The sequence below is a fragment of the Protopterus annectens genome, chromosome 13.part0, assembly GCF_019279795.1.
Source record: "Protopterus annectens isolate FY-2018-M chromosome 13.part0, PAN1.0, whole genome shotgun sequence".
NCBI lineage: Eukaryota > Metazoa > Chordata > Ceratodontiformes > Protopteridae > Protopterus > Protopterus annectens.
In genome coordinates, this window is record NC_056747.1 from 257466404 (window position 1) to 257489185 (window position 22782).

The 22782-nt window shown below is 40.8% G+C and overlaps 1 protein-coding gene across 1 annotated transcript in view; it reads left to right on the forward strand.

Moving 5' to 3' along the window:
* POLR2E (RNA polymerase II, I and III subunit E) overlaps positions 1-22782 on the forward strand; it is a 503098-nt gene that overhangs the window by 35971 nt on the left and 444345 nt on the right. The gene's annotated exons all lie outside the window — the stretch shown is intronic.

The following is a 22782-nucleotide window of genomic DNA, read 5'->3' on the forward strand; positions in this document are numbered from 1 at the left end:
GCTGCTGTAGAGTACAAGTAAAGCAGGAAGGGGTTGGGAGAGGTTAGGGGGTATTATAAAAAAAAAGCAATTATATAATTAGGGGTAGGGCTATAGAGTGGGGAAGGTGTACGATAGGAAGAAAAAAAAGAAGGGGTGTGGTTACAGAAGTATATGGCTAGGATCTCTGGGGGTGGGTGGGAATTGGTGGGTAGGGGAGCGTGAGCCCGCAGGGTGAACTGAGCGGGTTCAGACAGGTAACTGAGAAAGTCCGTGAGGAGAAAGTAAGACCAAGAGGGTAGGTAGAGTGAGGAGAAAGTAAGACCAAGAGGGTAGGTAGACAGCGGGAAATAATCAGCAAACAGCTAACTACTTGGTGCCTTAGTTGGGAAGGATAGGCAAAGAAAGGAGGAACCAATGTAGAGAAAGTAAGTGGTTGCTAAGAGCAAAGCTAGTTGAAAGAAGGTAAAGTGGAAAAATAGGGCAGGAGGGAAATTCTCAATCCAGGGACAGAGCTTTTATTTCAGAGGAAAAAATCAGGGAAGGTTGGATGTCTAAGGGGCTTATCCTAGTTTAGTCTGCCATCTAGTGGTCAGATATTGTAATGCAACAGTCGCAAGGGAGCAGAGAAAAAAGGTAGCGGGTGCACGAGTGCTGCTGTAGATAAATTACAGGAGACAGCACAAGAATAAGAAATGAGAAAACATGTGTATAAGTATTTAGGGAATAGAGAGGGGAGTATGGCTGCTGGGTATCCTGGCTAGGTAGCGTATCATACATGCACCAGATTTTAAGCAAGTGTTGAAAATTACTACTCTGTTAGATAACACATACTTCCTTGCCTCCTAGTGAACTGGGTTCCTAAGCCGGACGGCAAGTCTTTTTTTCTAAAGAGGAGTTGGTTTGGTTTGTTAGCAGTGGGTCTGGTTTGGTTTGTTAGCAGTGGGTCCTTTCACCAGGTAGGTAGATTCTTATCGTTTTAGTGTACGATAGATGATTCAAACCTATGAACAGTGGGGACAAAAGACTCCATGAATGTGTAAGAAAACCGACTTTAAGAGACGGTAGTACACAGAGCATTCAAATTCTAACAAACAAGCAGGCATTAAATACAGTTGGGTAGTTCTCAGCTTTCCAGTTCAAACAAGCAGATGAAAAATAGTTCATTACAGGTTTATAGACGCACAGCAAGGCATATAGGTACTTGATTAAACATAAGCAATGATTCAAGTGATTAAACAATGTAAGGGTAAAAGGTCTTTCTAGAAAACAGCAGTCTAACTAGAAATAGGTGCAACAGTGTTTTGAGCTAGGTCCAGGAGGATATCACATAAGAACAATACTAGGCAGTAACTAAGCAGGCTAAAGCAAAATCAAAAAAGCTCAACAATTCAGTAGCTTGTGCTAAGTTAAGGTGACACCAGTATAAACAAACAGTGGTGGCTAAGTGTAGCCCTACCTACACAGGTTAGAGGTGCTACATGCTATTTCCCCTCTATAGGTATATTACTACGTTTGGAGCAGGTGCAAGTAGTCTAAATGCATGTCCTGCGCAAGCACCTATCCGGGTTAGCATAGAAACAAGGGCATTGTATGCTGTACAGCTAAAATAGTGTATATAATAGTAGTAGTGTAAAATTTAGGAGAGGCGACTAGGCTCTTTAGGACTCTGACAGTGTTAACTTAAGAGCTCTCCTTCAACAATACAAAATTAACGATATTCTATTGCGTTCGATCTATCATAGTTCTTTATCAAGCTCCGATCCAGGCTAGCTTAGACGCTAGGACACGGTAAGCCCAGGAGCCAAAATATATGCCTTCCGTTTATAAAGTGATTCCAATATATAATGGTTTGTCAGAATTTAGTTGTGTAGCTGGTTGCACAGCAGAACGGCCTTGTTCTCGTGAGATTTGGAACTATTAATTTTTCTGAAGATGTATTCAATAAGTGATCCTCATGTGTTTTTGTATAAATGTGTTTACATGCACTATTAAGATCTTTTTATCGAATTTTTTTTTATATATAGTAACGAGTTCTTGTGAGTGAAATTATTACGTTTCTCTGTGACTGAGAGCATTAGTTTACAAATGGCCTTCAGTGAACTATGCATTATGTACTAAGGTTTTTATGGTGACATTAAGATGAGATTCTATTTTTTCATCAGACATATAAAATGATTTTATTTTATAATTTGTTTAAATTTAATTATATAGTTGGTTATACAGCAACAACGTTTCTTTGGGGAGAATGAGTTTGTTCTTGCAAGATTTGGAACTATTGCTGTAGAGATACTTTTCAAGGAATGAGAAATTTTTGGTAAGATTTTTTTTTTATATACATCTGTTAGTGCTCATCTTTATAAGCACTGAGATTTTTCTTGGTTGATTTTTATATGGTATTATATTTAAGATGAGATTTAAGATGAGATTTAAAGTTATTTATTTGTCTACAATCCAATAATTTATCTGTAGTGCCATCTATTATAATGGCAATGGGAGTGCGATTTGAGAATAGGGCAACTAATGGGTCTGATTGCTGAATGCATGTTGCTGGTAATTGGTTGCAGTGTATTTAAACAAGGTGTATGCATTGTTTTTTTAATGCTGAAGTGTAGTTGATCTACACGAAAGTGCTCACTTTATTTTGTTAAAACTTTTTAATTTTACCTGCTGTTTCTCTGTTTTTGTTTACTGGAATTTCAATTCTGTATCATAGCTGAGAGAATAATTTATTTCCCTGGATACCCTAATTTGCTTAACCAGTGTCACAGGTAGAGTAGTCTGCAGGGGATGTTAAGTCTGCGAACTCATTACACTCGCAAAATGTTACCAGTTATCTCTCTCTCCCTTCACACCTCCAACATTTGCTGTCTAGCTGAAGAAAAATTGTGTAGTCTACTTTGGATATAAAAATATCAGTACTTGTGTATTATCGCAACCGGGTTCCAAACCACTGCATAATATGCAAGTATGGATTTTTTTTTTTTAATGATTTTTTTTTTTCCCCCAAGAGAAGAGTGGATACAGTGGCAGCTGGTTACTTCAAATCAAAGGGGGGGCTACAGGAGATGGCTGAATGGGTGGGGTCAATGGGAAGGGTTGTGGCCAACTAGGAAGGGGAGGAGCTATGCTCAAAACCAGAAAAACTAACTTTAATTAAATACGCTGCCCTGGGTGCCAAACTGTAATTATGAGAGTCCAATCAAGACGAAATGAAGTGTAGAAGAAAAACAATATTTCAATGCATTAGCTGCATGACAGCTTAGTTAATATCTAGATGGAAACAAAAAGGTTGTGAGGCATGAATACATAAATTACTTTTTAAATACATTACTTGGATGCCAGTCAAAATCAAGTATCAAGTAGTAGAAAAACGAGCAGCACTCTATTCAAACCACTTCTCCTTGCACTGCAGTTCTAATTATAATTTATCTTCAGCTTTATTAAAGTACCAAGTAACAGTCTCAATCTCTGTGATACCCCCACTTGAAAAACCACTGTAGTACTTGTCTACCTTGGATGGGGGGTGATCTGCACATTCGCACTGCATAACCGCTCCTTGCCTTGCTTGGACACATCCAGAGATGTTCATCGTGTTTCACTGTTGCAGTCATTACTCTTGGGTTATCCTGCTGGCAGGCTACCCGCAGTCTGCCTGAATTCCAAAGTCCTGGTCCGGTGTCGGTTGCTGTCTCCTCTTCCCTGACGTCAGTGCGCCAGGGGTATAAAAGATGCAGCCGACACCATTTTCTTCAGTCTTTCTTGCCTCACAGTGCCCGAAGCAAAAGCAGTCAGCAAGTGCCGGTCGGCCGACTCCTGAGTTTTTCGATATCGAATTTCAGATTTGAAGTCTTCATTAATGCCAAGTACCCCGTTGGGGAAACTTTTTTTTTTTTTTTTTTTTTTTTTTTCTTGCTCCAGACCGATGTCAGAAAAAGTTAACAATTGTATTTCTTGTGGGGAAACTAATACCTCCATAAGGATTTTCACTTACTGTATTCCTTGCCTAGGCCCTGACCACGACATTGCTTGTTGTCTGTTTTGTGCCAGATTTAACCAACGCACTATAAAGCGTCAGTACGATTTTGCCTTTCATTACTTCAGCCGAAGATTCAATTATACTATGCAGTCAGAGCAACCGACCGGAATTTCTAAAAAATGCAAGGATAAAGACAAGGACAGGCATCTGAGGTCCAAAACTGGCGAGGCTTCCGCTAAGCTTGTCTGTTTGCCGGTTCTCAGGCGTTTACACAGCCCCTGGCGCCCGCTACCTCAGAGCCACAGGCCGCTTCCGACTCCCATGTGGAGCCGACTGGGCCTCTGGAAGCTCAAGGTGTTGGATCCTCTGAAACTATTCCCTCCGATGGGTCCGGAGCCGCTGTGCAGGCATCGGCTTCTGAGGGTGTTTTCAGACCAACTCGGTTATATGTAAAGCCATCTTCATCTTCCAAGCCAAAGACTAAAGCAGCTCTAAAGACAAAGAAACAAGTACAGCATTCTCCAGGACAGGCTTCCATGCATAAAAAACAAATGCTCAAAATGGCCGAAGACCTTATTACGTTGATCAGGGGTTCCCATCCCCCTCCTGATAAGAGGCCTAGGCAAGAGACATAATATGAATCTTCAGATCAGGTTTCCATTTCCTCTGATTCCTCCTCTGATCAGGAATACTCTCTTCCTCCCTATGAGGATTCTGATGTTGGAATATATTCCTTCAGCTTCTCCTCCAGAAGATTTCTCCTTTGCGGAAACCCTGCATACCATGAGGGAGCACTTTCATTGGGAGATCCAGGATTACTCAGAATCTAGAGAAAAGGCTCAGATTTTCTTTTACTTCCTCAGCACAGGCCCCTTGCTATTCCCCCTGTTCTGGACATTGTGGATAATGTTTTTTTCAGAGTCCGGCCTGTCTCCAGACTCTATACCCCCTGCACCGGTTAAGCCAGACAGATACTATAAGGTCCCAGATTCCCATAAATTTATTTGTAAAAACCCTGCTGCTGACCCAGAAACCATATCTCAGGGTCATAAGGGAGGCAAAGCTCCCACTGCTGAAAACCCTGTCCCCTCTGATAAGGATTCAAGGGCACTGGACGGGTGGGGAAAAATTTTACACTTCTGCTACTTTGGCTGTAAGGACCTTAAACTGTCAGTCATATGCTTAAATATCAGCAATACCTAATGTCACTACTAAAACAGAAAATGTTGACTAACTCTGAATGTCCAGAAAACAAGGAAATGCAGGATTTATTGCATGCAGCTGAACAAGTGGGAAAACCTACTTTGCAATGTGGTTTTGATTCTTTGGAGGCCTCTTGTAGGGCCGCTGTAACGGGTTCTGTGATTAGGAGGCATGCTTGGTTAAAAGAACAGAATCTGCCTGATCATGTTAAAGCAAAATTATTAGATGCTCCATTACAGCATGACACTTTGGTGTTAAGGCAGAAGAGGTGTTGAAGAAAATGGAGGATAAAGCGAAATCTTTGCAGACAGTTAAGGATTTTTTTACAGGTACAGCCACCTAGATTTACCAGGAAATGGCCTTCAGAAAATTGGTCCTTTCCAGTGTCATACAGACCACAAAGAGGCAGGTACAGACACCCTAGAGGCTGATCCCAGCCCCAAGGCTCATACAGGCCTAAGCAATGGGGTGCTTCTACCTCCAAAAGCGGAGAAGACAAATCTCAACCGTACAGGAAATGGTCCCAATGACTTTCCTCTACCAGTACCAAGCACTTGCCTTTTACAAGCTCCCTTAGGGGGAAAACTGGCACTTCTTTCACAAAACTGACACCTGATCACCCAGGACAAATGGGTCTTAAATATAGTGTCTCAGGGCTACAGGTTCCACTTTCACACCCTGCCAAAGGCAAGAGGCATGCCAGACCTGCCACACAATGGGCAGAGGCACAAAAGCAAGTTTCATCCGTCATGGACATGGGGGGACCACTACAGGAGCAGGGGCAAGGATTTTACTCATTACTTTTCCTGGTACCCAGAAAGGACAAGGCCTGGAGACCAATACTGGACCTAAACACTTTTCTGGACATTCCAAATGTTGAGACTGCAGCAGCTTCTGCCCATGCTGGGCAAGAAGGCTTGGCTTGTAACTTTGGACCTAAGAGGCATACCTGCATGTCCCAGTCAGACACTCTTGCAGAAGATACCTCCGATTCATAGCTGAATCAATGCACTACCAATTCTCTGCACTGCCCTTTTGCTTATCTACTGCGCCCAGGGTCTTCACAAAATGCCTGGCACCAGTAATTGCTTTCTGTAGACAGAGGAATTCAAATATATCCCTACTTGGACGACTGCCTCATTCAAGCAGAGAACAAGGACGTTTTACTAAAACATCTGGCGTTTGTAAAAAGATTATTCATTTTCCTGGGGTACACAGTAAACGAAAGGAAATCAAAACTAGTACCCTCTCGAGAGAATATTCCTGGGTGCAAGCTTAAATACAACTGCCCAGAATGCTTATCTCACGCCAGACAAAGGCAACTGACTTCTTACTTCGAAATGTTGGCAACAAAAACCCAGTTATCTGCAAGAAAAATTCTGTAGGCTTTGGGCTTCATGGCATCCTGTTAATTCCATATGCAAGACTGCATATGACGAAACTACAGTGGTATCTAAAAAGTGTTTGGACGCAAACATTGCCACAGCCTGGAAAAAATCAATTACACTCATTCCCTGCCTACAACAGGAGTTTCGGTTGTGGGCTCAGGCCTGTCACCACAACAAGAGACAGCCTTTCACTTTACCCACCGCCAGGCAGACAATAACAACAGATACGTCTGATTATGCCTGGGGGGCCCACATGGCAGGAAAATGTATTCAGGGCACATGGCCCACAAGCCAAATGCATCTTCATATCCATCTAAAAGAAATGCTGGCTGTACAAAATGCTCTGACAGCTTTCAAGGATCTACTTCATCCAGGACAACTGCTGATTTAAAGACGGACAATACTACAGTCATGTGGTACATAAACAAGCAGGGAGGCACGCATTCCTACCCCCTTTGCAGACTAGCCATGAATTTGTGGAACACAGCACTGACTTATCCTGCCAGGAAAGACAAATACTCTGGCAGACGAACTAAGCAGAAACCTCATGGATCCTCACGAGTGGAAACAAGATCCACAAATCTTCAGCACAATAACAAGGAAATTGGGACGCCCAGACATAGATTTATTTGCCTCCCCCCTCAACTCCCAACTACAGAGATTCTGCGCAAGGACTTATCACAAGCTAGCATGGAAAGTGGATGCTCTTATCATTCAGCTGGAAAAACCTTACAGTATATGCCTTTCCTCCACTACCTCTCCTCCCCAAGGTACTCCTAAAGGTTAGACGAGAAGCCAAAAATTATCCTGATTGCCCCAGACTGGCCACGCCAGCACTGGTACCCAGTCCTAAAGAGCTTGTCTCAAGGCCCAGCCTGGACATTGCCTCAAATTCCTCATTTACTGACCTGACAGAAGAATCGGATACTGCACAGCCAACTCAAAACTCTAAATCTGGTTGCATGGCGGATGATGTAACCATTCAGAACACACCTCTCTCTCTCCAAAGCAGTTATGGATGTTATTCAGGAGGCCCAGCACCAGAAAATCATATGCAGAAAAGTGGAAGAGATTCTGTGCTTGGCGCCAGGCACAAGAAATTGACATGCTTGTACCAAATATTCCTCAGATTTTACAATACTTAACCGAGATGTTGGACAAAGGACTATCCTTCTCGTCGATTTAAAATTCATGCCTCTGCCATTTCAGCTCATTACAATACAGAACCACCAATTTTTTCTCATCCATTGCTAAGGCAGTACCTCAGAGGGGCCAAAAACATAAGACCCCCAAGAAGAGCACCAATACCTGCATGGGACCTCCTATTTTTTCTTGGAAAAACTCACACTGCCTCCTTTTGAGCCAGCTAATACAGCAGAGATAAAATTCTTATGGAAAACAGCTCTGCTCTTAGCAATAACTTCAGCAAGAAGAGTCTCAGTTACAGGCACTAATGGCGATTGAACCTTTTATAATTTTCCATCCGTACAGGGTTTCTCTGAGGACAAACCCAACATTCATGCCTAAGGTAGTGTCCAGTGTGGCTCTTAAACAATTAATTTGCCTACCTTTTATCCGAACCCACAGCATAAGGGAGAGCGACTTCTACATTCTTTGGACATACACAGACAGCTACCCTTCTACTTGGGCAAAACCTAAAGCGGTCAGAAAATCTGAGCAACTCTTAGTAGCATATGCTGCAGGATCTCAAGGAAAAGCAGTCTCAAAGCATCCAATTTCCAAATGGATAGCCCACTGCATTCGCTTCTGCTATTCTCAACATGGCAAATCAGTGCCCAAGGGCATCAGGCCACACTCCACCATAGCAGCAGCTACTTCAGCAGCCTTCCTCGGAGGAGTACCAACTAAGGACATTTTGGAGGCTGCAACTTGGACTTCAGTGCACACTTTTTTACAAAGCACTACCACTTACCTCTTTACTCTAAATCTAGAGCAGGCTTCGCCACTGCAGTTCTGTAGGGCCTCATAGCCACTCCTAACTCTATTTAGGCTCAGCCACCCAACCTCAGCTTTGGGATTCAACCCAAGAGTAATGAGTGCAACAGTGAAACATGAACATAGTACAGTTGTGTACCTACCATAAATGTATATGTTAGAGTGTATTCACTGTTGCAGTCCAGGTTACCCTTTCACATCCCCCTTTCATTGCTGGGACTTATCTTTACTTCAATCTATACAACCTATGTGGTGTATTTGCTTGTAGATGAAGGTATTGTTTATTGCATGCTTTTTTATAAGCAGAATTTTAGCCTACCCTTTTTGAGGCACCTGTCATCTCGGGCAAGAAAAGAAAATGGCGTCTGCTGCGTCTTTTATACCCCTGACACACTGATGTCCGGAAAGAGGCGACAGCAGCTGACGCCGGACCAGGACTTTGGAATTCAGGCCAACTGCGGGTAGCCTGCCAGCAGGATAACCCAAGAGTAATGACTGCAACAGTGAATACACTCTAACATCTACATTTTATGGTAGTACACAACTGTACTTTTCTACATAGGGGAGTGGGGTGCAACAAGTACGTCACAATTTGAAATGTCTCTGGCTGACTGTGATGGCCCTGACACATTTTTCATACCTCACAACCTCTGAGCAAGAAATCTGGACAAGGCCATACATAGAAGTGAGACTAAGGCCCACAAATGACAATTTTTAAATATTGCTCTTATAAACATAGAAAGATAATAGAATAGTAGGCTTTGCATTGGTATGAATTTTCTGAAGGGTATGAAATCTGAAACTCTTGTCATTATTTTCTAACTTCAGTCTTTAATGATTTGCCACTAATTTGTCAAAAAAACACTTATGAAAAATGGACCAAAAATGTGATGCAAAAATATAAAATAGCCACACAATACAGCTGGGAACCTGTCAAAGAAGGGACACTTCTTACACTTCTTTAATATTAGTACTGCTAACTTGAGCAGCTGATAAAATAAAAGAATCTGCATGTATTTATGAAATAAAAGTAATCTATAACTCTTGATTTATTAGTTTTCTCAATTGCAAACCCTCCACGTTTTCTTCCAAAATTGCTATTTTGCGGAGGGATTATTAGCAGAAGAGCAACATTTTGAGCCAAAATCTGGGACAGTTGAGAGGTTTGGCTATGCCTAATACTATAAAGCAATTTATTTGCATGCACCTCTCAACCTGTTAATGCAATAAATCTGGACAAGGCCAAATATATTGGGGGAACATATAAAACTACTAAAACTTGCTCTTGTATAAACTGAGACAGTTGATAGAATAACAGGTCTTACATTAGCTTGCGATTTTCTGAAGGTTATGAAGTCTGAAACTCATTATTTAGTGACTTAATTCCTAAATGATTTGCCAGAAAACCACAAATTTTATGAGGAACAAACCAAAAATAAGCGACCAATCTGCACAGTTGGGAGGTATAGTTCAGCTGGGGCTGTCTTGAGTTTGCCTCCCTTCCCCCTCACAAAATCATGGTTGAATGGAGCCTCCCCCTGCAGCCATTCCAATGAACCATTACTTGGCTGTTTCACCCCATTTACCATAAACACTAATGTGCATACTGCTTTACTTCTGTGATGATTTGGACTTAATTTGGAAGTTTTTATTTTGCATTTTACAGCACAAACACTAAGACATCTGCTGAACAAAGCAATGCAGTCTGACTTTGCATTAAAACTTCTCTGCCCTTGAAACTCACATTCATTGAAACGGCATTAAAACCCACATTCAAAGAAAATACATTTTGCCAGTGGCAGATTAAGATTAACTTTGGGCTGTTTTCAAGTCATAGGCCCCTTGCACATGAAACATACATGCACTCTTTGATACACCTTCCTGATTGTACTAAATTATATTCCTTGTACAATACAGTACAGTTGTTAGTGTTTTAAATTTATTGTTTTGAAAAATTTTCCAGTAAACGATGAAACAAAATGCATGCACCAATAATGACAAAACTGCCCAGTTAAGAACATTTCCATCATAAAAGGTCTACTCAAACTTCTACAGTCCACCATTATCAGTAAATATGCACAATCTCTGAAAAAGTAAAAGTCATCTAAATTCCACATTAAAGAAATCTGTAACTAATGAAGAGGTTGCTGCTAGCAAACAACTTTATATTTCATTGTTTCATCTACAAAAATTGCCTGTTGCCCTTGAGGAATAAATTGCCTATGTTGCATTAAAAAATAAGCTAGCTAGTAATATTGCAATAGGGAATGGATGGCAAACTGATAACAGGTTCATAGTTACTAGGTATCTTCGTCAAAAAGGACTGCAGCATCCACCTCCTTCACAACACAGTACAGTATCAGCAATGCATCTACCTACTGTGGGAGTAGAACCCACAGCCTTCTGCATCAAAACCATGTACACTACCTGTTGTGCTGTTAACAATGCAAGCAGACTCTGCATAAGCAACACTAAACTTTTGTTCCCCTGCAGCTCTCAGCTTCTTGTAAAGTCTACTTGACACTCAGCTGTATCTCTGAACTTTGCAGCACAAGAAATCTGGAAAAAGCCAGAATTTATTGGGGGGGGGGGACAAAAGCCCAAAAACCAGGGACACATTTTAAACATTGCATGTATAATGTTGAAAAGTTGCTAGAATAAAATGCTGTGCTACCACCATACATTTCATTGCCAAGTATTGAACCCAGGACCCTGTGTGAAACGGAGCAACATACCACTACGCCAATTCATCAGTGTCATGAAAGAGGAAGACAGACTTAAATGGCTACCATTTAGTGAATTCAGGTCTCACCATAGCTGTCAACCTCTTGGCACAAAACACCTGAACAAAGCCAATAATGGGGGAATATAGACCCCAAACATATTCAGTGAATTCAGTTCTCAACTTAGCTCTCAACCTGTTGGCAAAAAAACTCCTAGACAAGACAAAGCCAGTAATCTGGGAATACAGCCCCCAAACATTCAGTTTTCACCATAGCACTCAACCTTAGCACAAAAACCTGGACAAAGCCAATAATGGGGGAATACAGTCCCAAAAATAGGGACAAATTTCAAATATCCATCTTATAAACTTCGAAAATTGCTAGAATAAAAGGTTTCATGTTGCCATGTACTTTCTGAAGAATATGAAGTCTAAAATTCAAATGCTTGTCATTTTTTTAACATTTGTTAATCGGGGAAAGTCCGACAAAGTCCGACTTGGAACAAAAGCCAATTTTCAGCAGAGGCCCAGGGAGAAATACTCCAGATGCATGTCTTTGTAAGATGGGAGGACACCAGAGCAAACCCACACAAACACAGGGAGGACATGCAGACCCCACACCGAAGGCACCCCAGCCAAGAATCAAACCAGAGAACCTGTAGCTGTTAGGCAACAATGCTACCAGTGCACCGCTGCACTGCTGACCGTGTCAAGAAACAAAAATACAGAAACAGTAGATTTTACGAGGAACAGCACAAATATGAGTCAAAAATCTGCAATTTTTTACAAATAGTGGTGGGTAGGGAATTCAGGCTATTGCTGTTTGGGCCCAAGGTACAGGGTTCAAGCCTTATTCTGTACCCACCACCATGTAGCAACTGGGGCATTACATACACGCGCGCACACACCGCAGCTAACCAAAATCACTCTCCTTAATTGTTAATCTGGTAACTGAAATAGTCTATTAGAGCTCCTCCATAAGTCCCTTGCAGCAGCTAAAAGCCTGTGACGATCTATATAGAAAGCCCATGACAACGAGCTGTACAATCCAGCAAGCAAGTTCTTCCCCTTCGTGCTGTGATGCTCCTTCCTGTGAGAGCACCAGCCTGCGGACGTTGCAGTCCGATCCCCTTCCTGTCTATGCAGTTGTAACTGCATAGACTGCTGGGAAATTTTCAAATTCCATGTCTTTCCTATCCGGACTGCTGGTGACAGTCTGGGTTCTGTTCACTAGCAGTCCCGATAGTGGGGAAATGCTGTGAGTGTGTATGCGAGACGGTCCGGTACTCCGTTAATTTTATTTTGTTTTCTTTCTGTTTATTTTACATTATTTACAGCTGGGGGGGCTGCAGTCCAATAGCATGAGCCGCCCCTGGTGGGACAGTACAACACAGAATAACCCACTTTTTTGACTTGTTTCATTTTTGTAACAAACCTTCTCGGGTATTTGTGGGCTAGCCCCAACTGCACAGTTGTAGCTTAAAAATAAAGACCAGAGCTATGGTCATTTTTCAGCATTCGCTTACCTAAACAGTAAAAGGATCTGCAAATTTTTTAGAAGGAAAAAAATGAAATGTATCACTTTGTGATCATGTAGAATAGCTAATGACAGTACTGGTATTTTCAAAAGCACGGTATACAAAACATAATGGATGCTCTGTCCTTTTTTACTGTCTTAACCACAAAATGGCGCGGTGATTTGTCTCATCTTAGACTGTTTACGCACTAACGGCTTAATTGCGGCTTGTATCTTTCACTGCTTGAATGTCTCAGTACTGCACAATTTAGGATGCAGAATGTTTAACTCTTTTATTAATATTTCGGCACAACCCTGTAGAAGAATAACTCAAGGTACTTGAGTATTATCGACAAAAGAACTGGAAGAGAAAGCACCCAGCCGAAGTAGAGGTGCTATACCATAAAATGTAATGCTGCCACAATTAGAAAAGATAATCCAAGGCCAATGAACGCTCCAACACAAGTTTATTGACGAAAAAACAGGACAAAGATTTGCGTCTACCTAGGTTTCGTCCGTCTCCACGGACTTCTTCAGAACACAAATACATACAGAAACCAGCCGCTTAAATACCCTCAATTGTCAAATTGATAAACCAATTAATCAATCTATGACATGATGAATGCAAACCATTTTTAAAGGTAAACCAGAGTTAAAAAAAGGCAGCATATATAACACTGTGTTTCAACTGTCAATGTTTATAAAGACTGTGACAATAGATGCGTACGTTACATGACAATGCATGTGTATGTTCTAATTGAATATGTATAAGGGCCTTTAGTATTGGTCACATTTTTGGTATCCCAAATTACACAGTCATTATACATTTTAGGCATTTTACGTGTCACATACATTATACGTATAGAAACTACATGCAATTTCATGGTACAAATGTTTTATTATTTTTTTATACACGGGGTGACACGACCCAAGGATGTACATTTATTTATTTATTTATATACTTAAAATAAATATTTATTATATGTATTTCAATAATACATAAATTTACATTACATATTTAGTATATTCATGTTTTATATTTTGGATAAGATATATACAATTTTTAATAATTTTTAAACATTAACTTTTTAATCATATATATTTACAACAGCACTTGGTACGGTATTGGGTTATATATATTTATTAAACAACTACACTTTCACATTAATATTGCTAAACAGGTATTCATTGGGGAATCAAAAAAATTTTTAAAAAATTTTTAAATACATATTATATACGTTCACTTAGGGAGTTTTTAAAATACATATATTTATACATATTCAATTAGAACATACACATGCATTGTCATGTAACGTACGCATCTATTGTCACAGAGTCTTTATAAACATTATTGACAGTTGAAACAGTGTTATATATGCTGCCTTTTTTAACTCTGGTTTACCTTTAAAAATGGTTTGCATTCATCATGTCATAGATTGATTAATTGGTTTATCAATTTGACAATTGAGGGTATTTAAGCGGCTGGTTTCTGTATGTATTTGTGTTCTGAAGAAGTCCGTGGAGACGGACGAAACCTAGGTCGACGCAAATCTTTGTCCTGTTTTTTCGTCAATAAACTTGTGTTGGAGCGTTCATTGGCCTTGGATTATCTTTTCTAATTGTGGCAGCATTACATTTTATGGTATAGCACCTCTACTTCGGCTGGGTGCTTTCTCTTCCAGTTCTTTTGTCGGAGAGCATTGGTTCCTGGTTTACTACTTGAGTATTATCGGTTTGCAACGTGGTTGCGCTAATACGGGAGTACCAAAATATCTATATAAACCTTTACAAGCCAAAATACTAGATTTTGTTGCATATGTGAGGCGCACACATCCCCTCACCATTGTTTCTCTGAATATCGCATATCCAGTCTCTCTTCCCAATCCTTTCTAACCTCTTCTGATTCTTAGTTATAATGCAGTATTATATATGCTGTACTAATTGTTCTCTTAACAGAAGCATCTGTTTTAGATTTTACTAAAAATTCTAACAGTGTTGGCCTTTTGTCTAGTGCCCCCCCCCAAAAAAAAATTGCTTTCTCTTTGCCTATACTCTGATAGCGACCCTTGAGAAGGGAAGGCAGTCTCTAATCTGCAGTCCAAGTAAATTCTTGCTGCCTTCCCATTCTGTTACCTTTCCCTTTCTAGTTACTTGCTGTCATGATCTTGGTTCCTTTGCCAGTTGATCCCCCATTTTCATTTTTTTTTTACTATGTAATTTGATCCTACCCTGTTCTAAAGATCCCAGTTGCAGTTTTATCTCTTACTATATTTGCTGCTACATGTAAAGCTGGCTTATTTCCATTTTCTAGTAGTTGCTTTTTTAGCAGCTGCGATAATTACTCAGCAATGCCTTACTATGTTTAGGCATTTCTTATTCTGTATTGTAGTTCAAAAAAATAATTTCCCTATTTACTCCAGTTTGCTCACCCAGAATCTCTGGCAAAGCAGTCTGCAGGCAATCTTTTTTTTTTTTAGTCTGCCAACTCTTTACACTCCCAGAAAATGTTACCAATTGCCTCTTTCTTCCCCATCACACCTCCAGCATTGCTGTCTACCTGAAGAAGAATTATTTGAAGTCTGTCTGGGGTATAAAAATACCTGTGTAAACACTTCCAGACAAAGATCCTAAATCTTTTGGATGTTGCATGTTTGGGAGACCTTCATTTATCACCCTATTGTTTTTTGTGAATTGCTCATCTAATCTCTCTTCCTAACCTTCTGATTCTTGGTTATCATGCAGTATTTTTATATGGTCTATTAATTTCTTTAATGGCAACTCCTGTTCTAGGTTCTACTAAAAACTCTACCAGTGCTGGTTTTTAGTTTAGTGCTCCTGATTTCTTTCTCTTTGCCTGCACTCTGATATATCCAATCCTGGATATGGAAGGCAATCTCTAGCCTGCCATCCCAATAAGTTCTTGGCGTCTTCCCATTCTGTTACCTTTCCTTCTCTAGATTTTGCTCCCAATACCTTGGTTTCTTTGCACGTTTCCTCAAATATATTGCAAAAAGAAAAGGCTGTGGTATCCCTCAGTCTCAGAAAACCCAGTATGCATTCTATACTGGGTCAAAGTCTTACTCCACTAGGATCGCTTGTTTGTGTTTTCAGTAAAAGGTATACTATGTTTAACTCTGCTGTGGATTACATACTATTTTATTATTTAGTAATGCATTTTGTACAGTTTGATTTTTATTAGTGAACTAAAGTGTACACACCCCTGTTAAAATGCCAGTTTTGTGTGATATAAAAAAATGAGACCACAATAAATCATTTCAGAACTTTTCCCACCTTTAATGTGACCTATACCCTATACAATTCAATTTAAAATCTGTTAGGGGGAAAAAATAAACTTGCAATAAGCTGGTTGAGTAAGTGTGCACACCCTTAAACTATCTTGAAGCACCTTTTGATTTATTACAGCATTCAGTCTTCTTGGGTACGCACCTGCCTTCAATTAGAGAGACTTATTAACACTAGATAAAGTTCAGCTGCCCTAGTAGGATTTTCTTGACATATACTCAGTTGCTTGGTACAGCAAAAGCCATGGTTTGCTGAGAGCTTACTTTTCAACAGTGAGATCCCTTTGATGCTTTGCATCAGTCAGGAGAAGGGTACAAAAAATTCCACAGGATTGGTTATACCATGGAACACAGTGAAGACCATCATCCAAAAAGTGGATAAAATATGGGACAGCAGTGCCATTGCAAAGAACTGGGCGTCCCTCCAAAATTGATGAAAAGATGAGAGGAAAACTGGTCAGGGAGGCTGCCAAAGACTTGCAGCAAGACCGAAGGAGCTGCAGGAATTTCTAGCAATTACTGGTTGTGTACTACACTGGACAACAATCTCCCGTATTCTCCATATTTCTGGGCTATGGGGTAGTGGTTGCAAGACGGAAGCCTTTTTTGACTCGCAAAAACCTCCAGGCTCTGCTAAAACTTGCAAAACAATACATCAAGTCTTCCAAAAGCATGCAGGAAAATGTGTTGTGGTCTGATGAGACTAGGGTTGAACTTTTTGACACAAATCCAAAAGATGTGTTTGGCACAAAAACACTTTGCATCACCAAAAGAACACCACCCCCGTGGTGAAGCATGGTGGTGGCAGTAACATGCTTTGGGGTTGCTTTTCTTGAGCTAGAACTGGGGCTTTAGTCAAGGTGGAGGGATTTAGGAACAGTTCCAAATACCAGTCACTTTTGGCCCAAAACCTTCAGGCTTCTGCTAGCAAGCTGAAGATGGAGGAATTTCACCTTTTAACACACTGACCCCCAAGCATAAACCCAAATCAACAAAAAGAATGGCTTCACCAGAAGAAAATTAAAGTTTTGGAATGGCCTAGCCAGAGCTCAGACCTAAATCCAATAAAAAATCTGTGGGGTGACTGACTTGAAGAGGGCTGTGCACAAGAGATGCCCTTGCAGTCTGACAGATTCTGATCTCTTTTGTAAGGAAGAGTGGGCAAATATTGCCAGGTCAAGATGTGCCATGCTGATACTCCTACCCATGAAGACTGAATGCTGTAATTTAAATCAAAAAGTGCTTCAACAAAGTATTAGTTAAAGGGTGTGCACGCTTGTGCAACCAGCTTATTCTACGTTATAAATGTTTTATTTTTCCCCCCACAGATTTGTTTTCTCAATTGAAGTGTACAGGTTCTACATTAAAGGTGGGCATCTTTTTTTTTTTTTTTTTAATTTATTGTAGTCTTAGGTTTTTGAAAAAAAACAAAAAAACAAAAAAAAAACATTTTAACATGGGTGTGTACACTTTGTATCCACTGTAGGTTTTTAATATAGTTCTCTAATTTTTGTATTTGTGAGGTCCTTGACATTTTAAAGACCTAACAAAAAAACTAGTACATATAAAAGGTGGGAATAATTTTAAAATTCATCATTATGTTCTAGTTCCAGATTTTGTTTACATGCATACACTGTTTAGTAGGTTGATCTTTTTTTATACAGTCGTTTTTTGTCTTGTCCATTTGAGCCCACGTCACATCTTACAAACTTTTTGTTTTACTGAAAACCCTCAATCACAAAAACACCCCACAATACCCCTTAAAATGTGTTCATTTAATGCTAATGCATACTATGTACTACTTCAGATATTGAACACGTGTCTCAAACTGATAGCCACACAGACTTTGGTTAACCTAAAAGAAATTTTATCCATGCTAAGTTGTATGTTACAGCCTGTGTTCATCTTGTTGTTTTGTCTCATCTTTATAGCTCTCCCAGCTGGGAAAACAGTTGAATGCTTTCTGAAAACATGGTGGTCTAGCCATTTTTCTTTCAGATTGTCTCCATGGAGACAGGAGGGCCAGCTATAAAGTTGCTATCAAAAGATTACATTTGATTTACTATAAGAAAAGCTTTATAATAAAACTTGTTACTAGCTCAAGCTAATGGCCTTAATCCAGTCATTCCCTATGCAGAAATGAGAAAAAATCATTTTTTGTCCTTCTCTCTCTGACCAGAACTCTGTTTTTACATTGCAGTACCTACATTTCTTAAAACTGAACAAGGGGAAAGAAGAAGAAAAAAAATCAGGAGCACCTGTTTACATTGGTATCACCATTTTACTTTAACTTGAGAAAATCATGCACTGTAAAAAGATTAGTATTAAAAATTTTGTTTTTTTTTCCTCCTTTTTCCCTCTCCTAAGTATCTTTCCAAACAGTGACATGAAACAGGGTATATGCTTTAGAGTCTCTACAAGTTTAGCAAAATCGAAGTCCAATTTTTTTTCACGGTTCGCATGTTTAATTGCTGCTTTGTAATCCCACATTTGTCAAGTTCCAATGTACTGATTTTATTCCTCTTGTTCTCCATCTCCCTCATGCTGCCTCTGCTTCATTTCCAACACGCACTCAATTCCTCTAGTCAACTTTTTTTTTTCTTTTCCCTTCTCTTAAGCATTTTCAGTTGAAACAACATTGGAAAAGGTTTCACTACCAATAGTCTCACTCTGGTCTTTATTACTAGAAAAACAAGAAGCAGAATCTCTTATTTCACAGCTCACTTTTTTGTTGGACAAACTTTTGTGTTTCCTTCTTGGTATGTACTGCATCAAAAAATGATCCCCCCCCTGTAAAGAATATTGTGCAGATAGCTGGGTACAGCAGTTTGAATCTCATGCCTGCTTCTCACATTCCCTGAAAAGTGGAGTAAATTTACTCCTACTCTGTCTGGTGTACAGTGAGTAGTCACTCTCCATAAACACACTCTCTTCTATCTCCCACTTTTAGTGCTTTGTCTTTCTGCCACAGTATTTGTCAGAATCAACTCTGGTTAGAATTGTATCTTTACTATTAAATGTCTAAACTGCTTTCTCATAGCAATGTTTGGAGAATACACGTGTCCTTTTAATTAACTACTCTGCTGTGGAATACCAGTCTGGTTGCTTATTTGCACTTTCATAAAATTAACATTCTACTCCTTTCTTCTCTGGTACAGCAGAAAATCTTGTTTCAACAACAAAAAAAATTTGTTCAGTTTATATACACCATCAGTGTTTTGTTTTACTTTAATCGGGTCTGTGTGCAATTGTCTTGTCTTAAATTTTCCTCTAGGTTACGGGAAGTCATGTCTGGAGCTGGCACTTTTTGCTGTCCCAGTCTGTGTTGTCCTCCCCTTTTGTAGCTGATTTTCCTTCAGGTCCTCTTTCCTTAGCAACGAGACAGTGCACTTGGAGCCCGGTTACTGAAATTAAGTCCACTGGTTTTCTCTTCCGAGTTTCTGTTTTCGCACTCTGAAAGCTAGAATTAACTTTGTTACTCAATGTGCAGCCATCTTGGAAACATAAAGGAACTTAAGATCTTCAGGTTTGGCTGTTCATGTATTGTGCCAAGAAGCTGCCTGCTGTTTTTGACTGCTTTAACCTATGCTGCTTTTGCTTGATTTATGTGCAGGTCAATGTTTCTTAGTTTCCCCCCAGAAGTCCACTAACAAAATTGGGGTGCCTTCCATATGGTGTCATGTTCTCCCTGTTTTGCCAGAGTTTTCTTTGGGTACTGTAGATGTTCGTCGTGTTACCCTGCTGCAGTCATAACACTTGGGTTATCCTGCCATCAGGCGGTCCCGCAGTCGGCCAGAGTTCCAAAGTCTTGGTCCGGCGTTGGTTGCTGTCGCTTCTTCCCCTGACGTCAGTGTGCCAGGGGTATACAAGAGGCATCCGCCATTTTCTTCAGTCTTTCTTGCTGCGCAGTGCCCGAAGCAGAAGCAGTTCGCAGGTGCCGGTCGGCCGACACCTAAGATTTTGAATCTAATTTCAGTCCGAAGTCTTCAATAAAGCTAAGTACCCCGTTGGGGAACCTTTTCTTGCCTCAGTCCAATGTCAGAAAAAGTTAACAATTGTATTTCGTGTGGGAAGCAAATACCTCAAGTACTCCCATTCTTGTATTACTTGCCTTGGCCCAGACCATAAAGTCACTGGTTGTCGGTTTTGTGCTAGGTTCAATAAACGAACTATCAAGCGTCGTTTTGATTTCGCTCAACACTACTTTGGTAGGAAATTTAATTTATACCATGCTGTCGGAGCAACCAACTGGCATGCATAAAAATCGCAAAGATAAGGACAGGCAGCCTAGAACCTAGTCAGACTCCGAGGCATCTGTTGAGCCTGTCGCCGGTTTTCCGGTTTTCAGTGAGGCATCTACGCAGCCCCTGACTACCGCAGAATTGGAACCCAAGACAGGTTTGGATTCTCAAATGGAAAGTGCTAGGCTGACGCAGCCATCTTCATTAGACCCTTCCGACACCAGAGCAGGAGGAGATCCCGGTGCAGTAGAAACACCTTCAGTTGCAGAAGGTGTCTTCAGACAGACTACACTCGCCATTAAATCTATGCTAAGCTTAAAACTCCATTAAAACCTAAAGACTGTACATCAGTCTCCAGTTCAAGGCCCCATGCCTACGAAACAGATGCTTAAGATGGCTGAAGACTTGGCTTGGGTTCCCATCCCCCTCCAGACAAAAGGCCAAGACAAGAGGAGGATTATGCTTCCTCTGACCAGGTTTCAATTTCCTCAGATTCTTCTGAGGAACAGGATTGCTCCTTTCCCCCTTATGAAGACTCTGATGCTGAAGACTCTATATCCCCTCAGCATCTCCCCCCTGAAGTCTATTCCTTTGGGGAAACCTTACATACCATGAGGGAACATTTCCACTGGGAAGGCCAAGACAACTATGATTCAAAGAAAAGGCTCCGAGAGTTCCTTTTACTTCCCCAGCACAGACCACTTGCTATCCTTCCAGTTTTAGACATTGTGGATGATGTTTACTTAGAAACTAGTCTAAATCCAGACTCTCTACCTCCTGCTTCAGCCAAACCAGACAGATACTACAGAGTCCCCGAGTCACACAAATTCCTTTATAAAAGCCCTGTTGCTGACCCAAAAACAATTTCCCAGGGTCCCAAAGGGGCTAAGGCTTCTATGGCTAAAAATCCTGTACCCTCTGAAAGGGACTCCAGAGCACTAGATAGGTGGGGAAAGTATATACCTCAGCTACTGTAGCTATGTGAGCATTAAATTGTCAGTTTCACATGCTGAAATATCAGCAATTCCTAATGTCTCAATTAAAACAAAAGATGAGCACGCATTCTGAACAGTCTGAATTCAAGGAAATGCAGGATCTGTTGCATGCAGCTGAACAGGTGGGCAAACATACTTTAAAATGTGGATTTGATTAATTGGAAGCTTCCTGTAGAGCAGCTGTGACTGGGTCTGTCGTACGCAGACATGCTTGGTTAAAAGAACAAACCCTGCCTGATCATGTTAAAGCAAAATTATTGGATGCACCTTTACAGCAGGATGTCTTATTTGGTGTCAAAGCAGAAGAGGTTTTAAAGAAAATGGAGGATAAGGCAAAGTCTCTGCAGACGGTAAAGGATTTTTTTTACAGGTACAACCCCCTCATTTCAGCAGAAATTGGCCAACATAAAATTGGTCCTTTCCAGCTTCTGACAGACCACAGAGGGGCAAATACAGATGCCCAAGGGGCAGAGGTCAGTCACAAGGCCCTTGCAAACCTTGCCAATGGGGTGCCGCTACCCAAGAAGGAGGAGAAGACAGGCCCCAAGCTACCAGAAGACAAAGACAATTACTTAACCCGCAAACTGCCAAGCAAATCTCTCTTGGCAGCTCCCTTGGGAGGAAAACTAGCACTTTTTGCAGACAACTGGCACATCACCACAAAAGACAAATGGGTCCTAGACATTGTCTCAAGGATACAGATTCCATTTTCACACCTTACCAAGGATAAAAGGAATGCCAAACCTGCCACCAAATCAATGGGCAGAAGCGCAAAAACAAATTACAGCTCTCATGGACATGAGAGCCATTCAGCAGGTACCTACACAGGAGCAAGGACAAGGATTTTACTCAAGACCCTTTCTAGTCCCCAGAAAGGACAAAGCATGGAGACCCATTCTGGACCTTTCAATTCTGAACACCTATTTGCTAGTACCCAAATTCAAGATGCTAAAAATTCAAGATGCTAAAACTACAGCAGCTTCTTCCCATGTTGGGCAAGAAGGCTTGGCTAGTAATGTTGGACCTCAAGGAGGCATACCTGCATGTCCCTATCGGACAAAATTGCAGAAGACACCTCAGTTTCATTGCAGTTTCAACCCATTATCAATTCTCTGCACTGCCCTTTGGCTTATCTACTGCGCCCAGGGTCTTCGCCAAATGCCTGGCACCAGTAATAGCATACTGCAGACAAAGAGGAATTCAAATATACCCATACCTGGAGGACTGCCTTATTCAGGCAGAAAGCAAGGACATTCTCTTACATTTGGCGTTTGTCAAACACCTTCTAAGTTGCCTAGGGTACACAGTAAACGAAAAAAAATCAAAACTAGTGCCCTCACAGAACATAATATTCCTGGGTGCCAGCTTGAATACAATGGCCCAGATGGCTCATCTCACGCCAGACTAGCAACAACTGACTCAATACTTCAAAATAATGGCAACAAAGACCCAGCTTCCTGCAAGAAAAATTCTGCAGGCCTTGGGATTCGTGACATCTTGC